The following is a 12639-nucleotide window of genomic DNA, read 5'->3' on the forward strand; positions in this document are numbered from 1 at the left end:
AATTAATTAAAATTAGATTTAAGAAAAGTAAACATTAGGTGTTTACCAAAATAACAACCAATTTTATTTCCCTCGTTTTTTAACATTCAGAGGCCTTTCACTTGGATTCATTTTAAAAGGAATAAATTACAGACTCAAAAGTAAAGTGACAGTAAAATCATGTAATAGCCATAATTCAGAAAACACAGAAAACATCAGCAACCAGAAAAATTGAGATTATATTGACTTTTGATTACGTCATAAAATGTCAGGCTGAGTTTGCAATTGATAAATAATTCTTAAATTATTTTATGATTTTTTGCCTAATAATTATTTATTTACCTTGATTCTAAGCAATTACCAACTAAAGTAATCATTTAGATATAATAAATAATTGTTTATGAACTCGTTTATTATATTTTAATTTTAACATTAGAGATGAAAGGATAGAAATATCTTCTGTTCTTTTTTAGAAAAAGGCAAACGATATTTCTATCCTTCTGTCTCTCATGTTTCATTCTGCGTAGGGCTATAATTGACAGTCCATTTTGTTCGTGTCGATAAGAAAAATGTTATTGTAGAAAGACCCTGAGGACTGGTTTTCATAGACAGGAACAAACTGCACTGTCAAAAATAATGGTCGCGCATTAATTTTCAAGTATTCAAGATTTTAGTTTTACAACTTAGTTTTAATATATTAATCAATTAAATGCAATAAATAATTAATTAGTTTCAAATTCATGTATGATATTTAATTCATTAAATTATTATATATTATTAAATTATTTAATCAGTAAAATAAGTATTTTAACATCTAAAAAGTGTCCAAGTTGACACTGTTGGTAACAATGAAAGAAGTCATTGTAGAAAGACCCTAAACAATACATGAAGTATGTTACGTACCCATCCCTGGTGTTCTTGCGCGGTGCGCCACTAATTTGGCGGTTTTTCCGCAGTGCGAAAAGATTTGTCGAGCGTCATTACTCTTTGTTTGTGACTTTGTGTATTCGAATCAGTGTGGTATTATTTGTAAAGTGTAAAGCGATGAAGAATTTAAAAATTGAAAGTCTATTGGAATTATATTCGTTGAGTTAATTAAATCGTCAACAACCGATATTTGATCATTTCTATCCAAGCAAGTGGTCAATATGTCAACCGTCAACAATCGTTTTTGTCAAGTTTCGAGTCGTCGTGACTTTGTTTGCATTCGAGTCAGTGGTTCATAGTGTGTAAAGTGATAAAGATACTTTAAAATTGACAATCTATGGGAATTATATTTTTGTTAAGTAAATCAGATCGCCAAGAATCGATATTGAAACAATTTTATCGGAGAAAGTGGAAAATTCTCAAGTCAACAATGTTTTTTATCCAAGTAAGTGTGGTAAATATTCGAGTCAACTTTTCTTTGTAAATAAATACTGAATTATTTCCTAGAGGTCGCTCATCTTTATACATATTGTTTTATACATGTAATAAATAGATTTTATAAGTGACGCTTTACGTAAAAGTACAAAGTTAGGTTATGTTGGTGACTTTTTAAGTAAAAATTGTTAAAAATTCACAAAGAGGATCAATTTTTAATGTAAACTACTGATATTTACGTATTTATTACATTCAAAATATGCAATAAAAACTTATTTTGCTTTCATTTAGTTAAAAATAAACGTTTCGTTAAAGTATGACTGTCACTACAAACATAACCAAAAATTGTTTACCCTTGAAGTCTATTTTCTTGTGGGTTATTATAAACTTATATTATACGATATTTTATATTATAATATTAATTTTTTATTATAATAATCATTATAATAATTTAATAATGAGACAAAGGCGAGTATAACCATTGAAACTATTTTTACCAAAAAGAAAAATCTAATGGACAGTCAAAACAAAAGTTAGTTCAATTCTTTAATTATTGTTACAATTTCGTATTTTAAAAGAAAAAGATAAATTAAATTGTAAATTAATTTTGGTAGAAGGATAAATAATTTAATTATTAACATTTTGAACAATTAAAAGTTGCATTTGAATAAAAATTACAATTTTCTTTCAATAAAAAACAATTTGGGTAACATAACCTACAACTTAAGAAATATTTCTTATTGAAAGAAAATTTTTATTTTTATTTATTCAAATGGAATTTGAAAATTAATTTTAGGATTTGTTTTTCTTCATTAGAAATTCAAAATACAGAGCGGCCACATGTTAGTAAAGTCAGGGAAACAAAATTTTGTCAATAAAGTCAGGGAAATGTTAGGAAACAATTTTTTGTCAGGGAAATAAAAAAAAATTGAGACTTTTCTCGACTTATTTTCAAAAATTGCGACTTTTTCAACTTTTCTTCCAAATATTGGAACAAAATACCACAATTTTAAGCAAAATAGTGCAACTTTTCTTTATTTTTATAATGCGAAAAATAACTATAAACAAATTATTCAAAAATGTTTTTGAATCACTTTTTAACTTTATAAAAAATTTTCAAATATATCTGTATAATAAAAAACTTTTTGAATTGTGGAAATTTTGTAAAATTTAACTGAAAATATTTAATTTATTTTAAGTATTTTGTTACAATTTTTAAAAATCAACTTTTTAAGAATTTTTATTGCAAATTTTGAAAATAATTTTCATGAAAAATCTTTAAAGGTAAATTTAAAAATGAAAATTAGCTTCTAATTTTTTAAAATTCAATATTTTCAATATTTTTAAATACATATTTTGAAAAATGCAAGTACTTACAAAAATAATAACATTTTAGAATTATTTTTAACGTTTTGAAGAAAATAATCATGTTTAAAAGTTTTATTTAAAATTCATCAAAAAATTAATTAGTTTTTTTTTAATTATACAAAAATTCTTTTAAGAAATTCAATTATTTTCGAAAAATTACATTAAAATATTTTTAAAAACTAATTATTAGAATTGTTTTATAATATTTTTTTAAGATTCAATTATTTTCGAACAATGTAAATAAAATTTTATGAAAATATACTTTTTCGACTTATTAAAATTCAAAATTTGAAATTCTTCAAAAATTTCAAATTTTTATTTATATTTTTCAAAAATTCAATTATTTTTAAAAGATTTTACCAAATTCTAATTGTTTGGAAATTTTTCAAAAATTGAAAAACTGTTATTTTTCAAAAATTATTTTAAAATATTTTTAAAAAAATAATTGTAAGAATTTCTTTGTAATTTTTTGAAAATATAGAAATAATAGAATTTCAATTATTTTGAATTCAATTTTAATTAAATTCCTCGAAAAATGTAATGATTTCTTGAAAATTTTATTAAAATTCATCGAAAGAATTTAATGATTTAAAAATTTATTGATAAAATTCTTTATAAAAATTAAATTTTGAGAAACATTCGATTATTCAATAAATTATCTATTTTTGTATTTAATTGATTGTAAAATATGGAAATAAATAATTAAATTCTCGTAGAATTTTCTAATAAGTATTGATTAAAAAATTTCAGTTAAAATTTTAGATAATAATTGAATTTCAGCGTGAATTTTTAGAAATAATTGAATTTTAAAAAGGTTTCAAAGTTAAAATCTTTGAAAATTTTAATTTTTCATACTTTTAACTAAACATTCTGCAGAATTAATTTTTTTCAAAAAGTTTAACTGATTTTTTTTTTATTTCATGCTTTTATTTTCTAATATACCTATAATTAATTGAAGAATTTTTTAACAAACGAAATTTCCCGTAAAATTGAATTGTAAACAAATGAATTTGAAAATTATTAAAGAACTTTTTTTTTTAATTATTAAAAATAATTGATTTGATGAAAAATTTTAGTTAAAAATTCTAAAAAATAATAATTGAATTGAATTGAATTGATGAAAATTGAAACTTGTGACCACCCTGAATATTTTTTATTGGCAGAAAATTTCTATTTTTATTTATTTATTTATTTATTTTTATTTTATTTATTTTATTTGTTTCAAATTTCAAATGCGACTTTAAATTGTTTAAAATTGAAATTAAATACTATTTACATTGAAAATTAATTTTAGAATTCGTTTTTCTTCATTAAAAATTAAAAATAGAAAAAATTTCATGTTTTTAATTTCGGTTCCGACTCTTTGTCGGATTCTTCCTTAAACGATTCAAATATATGAGCATTTAAACAATAAGGAAGACCGGCATGTGATCATGAATAAGGCCATTAATAAAAAAAAGAATCCGGTTCTTCGTCGGTTTTGGGCAAAGGCCCCTTTTTTGTTGATGACAGCATAGCAGTGGCACACTGTAGCTGACGAAAACGTTCGCGCGTAATTGCTTTATTACCTGACCGCTTAGATGTTGCGTGCAAAAGAAATAAATTCTCTTGTCAGTTTCAAATAACAACATGCTTAAATATTTTTCATCTCCGGGTTTACTGAACTCGCCATATTATAGTAATAATAATAATCTATAAAGACTATAAGAATTTTAACGTAGATAGCAAAATTATGTATACACAGAGAAAGTTGATAAAAAAAAGAACAACAAACAGAAAAAAAACATAAATAAATAGAATCTTTAAAATAGTTGTGGTGCTTTAAAGTTTTCTTTAAGAGCAACTTAAAACAGTGGTTACGATGTTCATGACAGTATATTCAAGGTCTAACTCTGTTTTTAACTAACAATTTTACTGCAGAATAAATAAGATTATACTTAGGTATACACTTATTAGAATACCTTTACAGGCGGGAGTGTATAATATAAATGCAACAATGCTGCTACATAGATGGAGGTAAGACAACATTTTCCCTTGTCTTGTCCTGTCTCGTGGATTTTAAATAGCAACACAATTATATATTTCAATAAATTTGTTTCTGGGATAAATTATAGGGAAGTAAATGCAATTTCTGATTATCTTCTCAGTCTTCTCATCCTGAATTAACAAAAAAAAAAAAAAAAAATTTTAGGTTATATTGGACAACATTATGCTTATTGTAGAAATACCTTAAGACCAAGGCAGAATAGATTATTAATTGGAAATTTTCATTAATTTTCATTTTGAAAAATTGAAAAATAATAAACATTGAAAATGAAAACATTGAAAAATAATAAATAATAATCTTAAGAATGAGTTAGAGAAGGACAACAATAAAGTGCCGTCCTTTTCTTACACATTCTTAAGATTGTGATTTCGTTTACGTTCGACTGCGCTTGCGTCAGAAAAACTCTCTTATTGGTTGAAAGAACCGCGCTTATTTAAATCGCTTTAAAATAGTAAAATGTTATAAAAACATTATTTAAAATTCTTAACTTTGAAATTAATTACTTTTATGATTAGTTTTTTTTGAAAACAATTGAATTAAACAAAAATTTTAATGAAAAATCTTTAAATGTAAATTTAAAAATGAAAATTAATGAAAATTAGCTTCTAATTTTTTAAAATTCATTATTTTGCAATTAAATATTTCCGAAAATTCAAAAACATAGGTACAAAAAGTAATAACAATAAAATTTTTAACAATTATTTTTAATATTTTGAAGAAAACAATCATGTTCGAAAATTTAATGAAAATTCATCAAAAAATTAATTATTTTTTTTTAAATTATACAAAAATTCTTTTAAGAAATTCAATTATTTTCGAAAAATTACATTAAAGTATATTTTTAAAAACTAATTCTTAGAATTATTTTATTATAATTTTTTTAAATTCAATTACCTTTGAATAAAGTAAAAAAAATTTACAGAAAAATTAACTTTTTTAGTCTTATTAAAATTTTGGAGAAATCACGGTGCTGTTTATAATTAAAATTCTTCAAAAATTTGATTATTTTTATTTATATTTTTCAAAAATTCAATTATTTTTAAAAAACTTTACCAAATTTCAATTGTTTGAAAATTTTTCAATATTCTATATAATTTAAAAAAAACTATTAGGTATCTTTCAAAAATTATTTTAAAATATTTTTAAAAAATTAATTGTAAGAATTTCTTTATTTTAATTTTTTGAAAATATTATACTTTAATAACTTAAGAAAAAACATGCAAAGTTGCAATTATTACAAAAAAATTGAGTTTTTGTATTTAAATAACTGAATTCTAGAAGAACTTTCGGAAAATTATTTAAAATAAAAAAAATAAAATGTATCGTTTACAAATTTAATTGTAATAATTGTTTCTGACACTTACAACGGTGAATCAAAACGTAGTTTGGAAAAAAGAATTAAGGAAAATAAAAACAAAAAATTTAAATGAAAAATTTAATTATTTTCAAAAGTTAATAGAATTCTTTGCAAAAATTCAATCATGATAGAAAATATTTAAAAATTCTCATCAAAATTTCAATTATCTTTATAAATAATAAAATTCTTCTCCGAAATTCAATTATTTTCAAAAATTTTAATGAAATTCTTCCCAAAAATTCAATTATATTTTCTAATACAATTTTAATAACATTTCATGAAAGAATTCAATTTTTAAAAAAATTTCTAATAACATTTTTCAAAATAATTCAATAATTTTCTAAAATTTTGATAAAACCTTCGAGACAATTCAATTATTTCTATAAATAGTAAAATTCATCGTAAGAATTCAATTATCTTTCATAAATAATAAAATTCTTTTTAGCAATTCAATTGTTTTTAATAAAATCATTAAAAAAAAATCGATTGTATTCAATAAATTAAAGAAATTTTTTTAAAGAATTCAATTATTTTCTAAAAATTTTAATAAAATTCAAGAATTAAATGTTTAATTGCAATTATTAAGAAACACAATTATTGTTAAAAATTGAAAGAAATTGTTTATATAAAATTCAATTACTTTGAAAATTTTCAAATAAAATTATTAGAGAAACTCCATTATTTTTTAAAGAAATTCAAAGAAATTCATTTATTTTCAAAAATAACAAAATTTTTCACAGACATTCAATTATTTTCAAAAATAACAAATTTTTCCATAGAAATTCAATTATTTTTTATGTATAAAATTTTTCGAAAAAAATCGATTATTTAAAATGATTTTTATAAAATTCTTCGTATCAATTCAATTATTTAAAAAAATTTTTGATAAAATTCTTTGGAAAGTTTCAAGTATTTTTATAAATAATAAAACTCATTGTAGAATTTCAATTATTTTTATAATATACAATTTGAATCGAAAAATTTAATTATTCTTAAAAATTTGTTGATAAAATTCTTTATGAGAATTTAATTTAAAGAAACATTCAATTATTCAATAAGTTATTAATTTTTCTATTTAGATAATTGAATTCTCGTTGAATTTTCTAATAAAAATTGATTTAAAAATGAATTTCAGTTAAAATTTTATAGATAATAATTGAATATTAAAATATATTTTTAAAAACTAATTCTTAGAATTGTTTTACCATAATTTTATAATTAAAATTTTTCAAAAATTTTATTAGTTATATTTATATTTCTCAGAAATTCAATTATTTTTAAAAAGTTTTACCAAATTTTAATTGTTTGGATATTTTTTAATATTCTATATAATTTAAAAAAACTATTATCTTTCAAAAATTATTTTAAAATATTTTCCCCTAACACCCGCTCTGAAACTGCAACTTTAAAGGGTTACAAACCGTAGGTAGCGAAAGTGATACTTTTCACAACTGTTTGACAAACCATGGCGAAAGTAAATTGCTGGAGAATCTGTAGTATTTACTTATGTATTATTTTTATTTCAAAAGATTAAAATAATCCACGTTGATATTATTTTTGACGGAATAAAATTTTACTAACTAACTAAACTAATTAACTAAAGAAACTAACGAACTAAGTAACTAAATTAACTAACTTACTTACTAAGTAACAAAATTAACTAAACTATCTAGCTACAGAAACTAACGAACTAACTTACTAAATTAACTAACTAACTTACTAACAAAACTAACTAGCTAAAGAAACTAACGAACTAACTAACTTACTAACTAACAAAACTAACAAAACTAACTAAACTAACTAAACTAACTAGCTAAAGAAACTAAGGAAATAACTAACTGATCTAACTAATCTGACTAAATAATTATTTAACTAAACTAATTAAACTAACTAACTAAACAAACTAACGAATTAAGTAACTAAATTAGCTAACTTACAAACTAACTAAATTAACTAAACTAACTACCTAATGAAACTAACGAACTAACTCAATTAACTTATTAATTTGCTAACTAACTAAATTAACTAAACTTACAAACTAAAGAAACTAACGAACTAACTAACTCAATTAACTTATTAATTTGCTAACTAACTAAATTAACTAAACTAACGAACTAAGTAACTAAATTAACTTACAAACAAACTAAATTAATTAAACGAACTAAATTGAGTAAATAACTGAGTAAAATAAGTAACTAACTAATAAATTAATTAACAAAACTAACTAACTAAATTAACTGAACTAACTAATCTGACTAATTAACTAATTAACAAAATAAACTATCTAAATTAACTAACTAAACTAACTAAACTAACTAACTAAATAACTAACTTATTTGTACACATAATTTATTGTGTTATTTTCGTGTTTACTGTTTATTAACTTATATAAAATTTCCAAAGCAACCTAAAATGTTCTTAAAAATGAAATTATTAGTTACAATTATAAAAACATCCAACATTATGTTCAACATAAGGACATAAAGAGCCTATTGTTGACATAGCCTAACATTACTAATCCGGTAATCCCATTGTAGATTCACCGTAAATGATCCAAATCTTTAATGCTATTTTTGAAAAACTTTCTGAATCATCGACAAAATTAAATAAGAAGAAGAAGAATCATCGACAACAAAATGATTCCATATTATTATTAATAGAGTGGGATGGTATCTTCACTTACATTGTATGAGTTACTATTTACTTTAATTCCCTATCGATAATTTGAAATATTTTCCAACTATACATTCTTGAGTAAATATCCCTCGGGTTACAATTACATTAAAAATTAATAGAACTTTTGTTTCGCCGTGTGGCAAGCGACGCGACTTACGGCAAAGAGGCCGCGACCCTTGGTTAAAAGTGACTTTGCTATATTATCTCGCGCAGAGGACTTATGAACCGTAAAGCCCTTGGCATATCTGCACCCGGAAGAATTCCATTTGAAAGATTTCGTGACTCATGGTGCTGGCCTTAACATTTAAGTAATTGGTGCTACGAATATTACTGTTTTCTTCAAAATAAAAAAAAAGTCATTTCTAATAGACATTTTAATCGATTTATAACTCTGGGGTTTTGATTTTTGTACTCTTTCAAATTGATAACTGTTTATCAACCTACAGGTTCAATTAGTGCTTAACTATAGTGTCAAGTAGTCATCCCAATAGCAATATTTAAGATTTCGTTCGGACTTTATTTGTATTCGTATATAAATCTTTCCAAAAAACCTATTATTATAGGCCCTATAATTTGGGTTCGATTGATTGGTAAGAAAAATCTAAAGAAGAAACATTTGGAAAAAATGCTTTATACATTTTTTCTAAATATTTCTTTAGGTTTTTCTTTTATTTCTAAAGAAACCTTTAAAACCTTTAGAAAATTTTACCAAACAAAGTAGGAGAACTTTTTCAACAATAAGTTAAGTTGAATATTAATTATTGTAATTTTTATAACAGTTTGACATGATGTTACCGTTATAACATATGTGTATAATGATACTCCACGCTTTGCCATTATTATAGTCATATTATATAATGATCATGAATTGTTTCTTATATAATTATTTACTCAGTGCTTGTCATAGTCTGTGGCTTTGATTTCATCTCCGATTACACGTTAATATATCTCATGACTAAGAAATTTGTATTAATCCAATTTAAAAGTAAATGAGTTGTTAATAAATTTACTTTTCATTTAGTAAACCTTATTAGTTCAGGCAGTTTTTATATGAAGGAAATTCCATTTAAATACAATAGTTTATTATTTTCTGCCATGTCATTCACGCCACACACGTTAGATATTGTTCTCGAAACTATTTTTATACGATGTAACTATTTTTATATACTGCAACTATTTTTATATTCTGTAACTACTTTTATTTATGAATATATGTTTGTATGATGTAGGTATGTATAGTTTCTAATAGAAAATGATACGTGAATGATTACCTTACTGTTTTGTAATTAATAGCCAGTGTTTGGTTGAAAATATTAATCGCGTGTTACAAAGATTTTTTGAGGAGTGGTGCGTAATGCATAGTCCAGAAACTATAAAGTTTGAGGTTGCGATCTCTGTGGGTTAACAGAAGATAACGGTACGGTCAAAACCTTCCTTGCCGCGTGACTTTGCGAGGTGTTCAATGTTGAATGCTCACTGTTTTCACAAAACAATTAATCACGTCTCACACCCGTTACGCAACTAGTTGTTCAGATCTGAGTCTTCTCTAACATATCACCTTACAATACCGTTAGATTCGTCAATGGAAAAAAGTAGGGAACAAGGAGAAGTCGATACCTCTTAACGTGTTGATTCTGATTCTTAATTTCTAGAGGGTTTATCACGAGGGTTCTAGTTTCTAGGGTTCTTTTTCTCCATTAGGGTTTATAATTCCCTAATGTATCTTGAAATTCCCTTGTAATGCAAGAAGAGAAATACTTTAATGCAGATTTGCATAAAAGTATAGGCTCTTCTTGAATTCTTGACCACATTACGAAACATGGAAGCTTTTTAAACTTCCCGTGCAGAAATCGCCACTTTTGTTCCCGATTACCGCCCTGGCCCCGGTCGGGTTTTCATGATCTGGCCCCGACTTCGTGGCCCCGACCAGGACCAGGCCGGGTTTGCCCAAGGATCTACAAACAGCGCACAATGGGATTTTTTTTACAATTTACTGTTCAAAACTGTCTACAGCCTACAATTAATTAACAAATAGTTAACTTTGATTTCTCTCCACTAAAAAATGTTTTTTTCACCTTTTCTTTTTAATTTAAGTTCATTTAAAGAATATTTGTCCTTTTTGATTATAAAATAACTTATTTAAATTGTTATAAACAATATTAATTAACAAATAGTTAACATTGATTCCTATTCCACTAAAATTTTTTTTCACATTTTCTTTTTAATTTAAGTCTATTTAAAGAATATTTGTCCTTTTTGATTAAAAAATAACTTATTTAAATTGTTATAAACAATATATTAAATAACAAATAGTTATGTAACTTATGTTCCTGTCCACCAAAAAAATTTTTTTTCACGTCTACTTTTTAATTTAAGTTCATTTTAAAAATATGTGTCCTTTTTGTTTAAAAAATAACTTATTTAAATGGTTACAAATAATATTAATTAACAAATAGTTAATTTTTGTTCCTTTCCACCAAAAATTTTTTTTTTACGTTTACTTTTTTATTTAGATAATGTTAAAAGACCACGGATATATAATATTAAATATTTAAATAAGTTATATTATAAGCAAAAAAGACATATATTCTTTAAAAGAACCTAAGTAAAAAAGAAAATTTGTAACAAAATTTTTTTTTTGGACAGGATCATAAGTTAACTATTTGTTAATTAATATTGTTTATAACAATTTAAATAAGTTATTTTTTAATCATAAAGGAAAAATATTCTTCAAATGAACTAAAATTAAAAAGAAAATGTAAAAAAAAATTTTTTATTGGAGAGGAATCAAAGTTAACTATTTGTTAATTAATGTTGTTTATGACAATTGAAATATATTACTTTATGGGTTTTTAATTGTCTGCTGGTAATATTGGATTAATTTGAACTGATTTAGAGCATGTGCAGTAACGGAATAAGAAAATAAACGTCCGTTTTTAAAAAATTGTGTTAATTTGTTAACTTTGATTGAAATTTGAAAATAAAAATTATAAACAATTAAAAACTCAAAAATTGGCCTCGAGGGATGTCTTAAGAATTTATTCTCCTTTAATTTAAAATAATAGGACAAACGCACCAATTGTCGAGGGTGAACCATTTGTCGATGTTATCATGGTAATAACCAAAAATATTGCATAAAATGTTAAATTTATTTGTGGTTACAATATTAACATTATTTTTGACATTTATAACTCTTAAAAACTCTTATTCATTTTTCACACTTAAATTGAAATTCCATGTTTAAGGCAAAAAAATAAATTATTATTAATTAATAATTTTTACACTGCAAAAACTATCGTCTTCAAAACGTCTTATTTTAAGACATTAGACGTTTTGAAAACGTCTAGTCTGGAATAAATGACTAATTCATCTGTCTTTTATGCAAAGTGTCTAAAAATTTGAGACACTTCTTGCGTCTTACAAATGTAAACAAGTCACTTTCAGTGCTTATAATTTAAGACATGTAATGTAGACGGTAAAAGTGTCTATATTTAAGTAATTGTTGCTAATTTAAGACGTTTTCGAAGTAAGACACTTTGAATAAAAGACATTTTGTGTATTCGAGTATCTTCGGTAATATTCGTCTTGCCTCGTCTCGATGAAAGTTTCCCGCGCAATATCAATGCATACATGCATTTTTAGGTTATGTATCGATTCAAGCAGTAAATTTCATCTGGATGAAGACACTTTAAACGTCTCCAAAATAGTCACTTTTAATGTCTTCCTAAAAGACATCCCAAAACGTCTTAAAAATAAGGACAAAAGTGTCTCAAATATAGACACCTGTTTTTGCAGTGTAGTATTATTGTGAATTATTAATAATAAAAAAATTTTTATTGTTTTAAAAAAT

The 12639-nt window shown here is 23.5% G+C and overlaps 1 protein-coding gene across 3 annotated transcripts in view; it reads right to left on the bottom strand.

Annotated features, from left to right (window-relative positions):
* The window catches only part of LOC122503370, a 140699-nt gene that overhangs the window by 39886 nt on the left and 88174 nt on the right, over positions 1-12639 (bottom strand). The gene's annotated exons all lie outside the window — the stretch shown is intronic.

Source organism: Leptopilina heterotoma, unplaced genomic scaffold (genome assembly GCF_015476425.1).
Source record: "Leptopilina heterotoma isolate Lh14 unplaced genomic scaffold, ASM1547642v1 Lhet_26, whole genome shotgun sequence".
Classification (NCBI taxonomy): domain Eukaryota; kingdom Metazoa; phylum Arthropoda; class Insecta; order Hymenoptera; family Figitidae; genus Leptopilina; species Leptopilina heterotoma.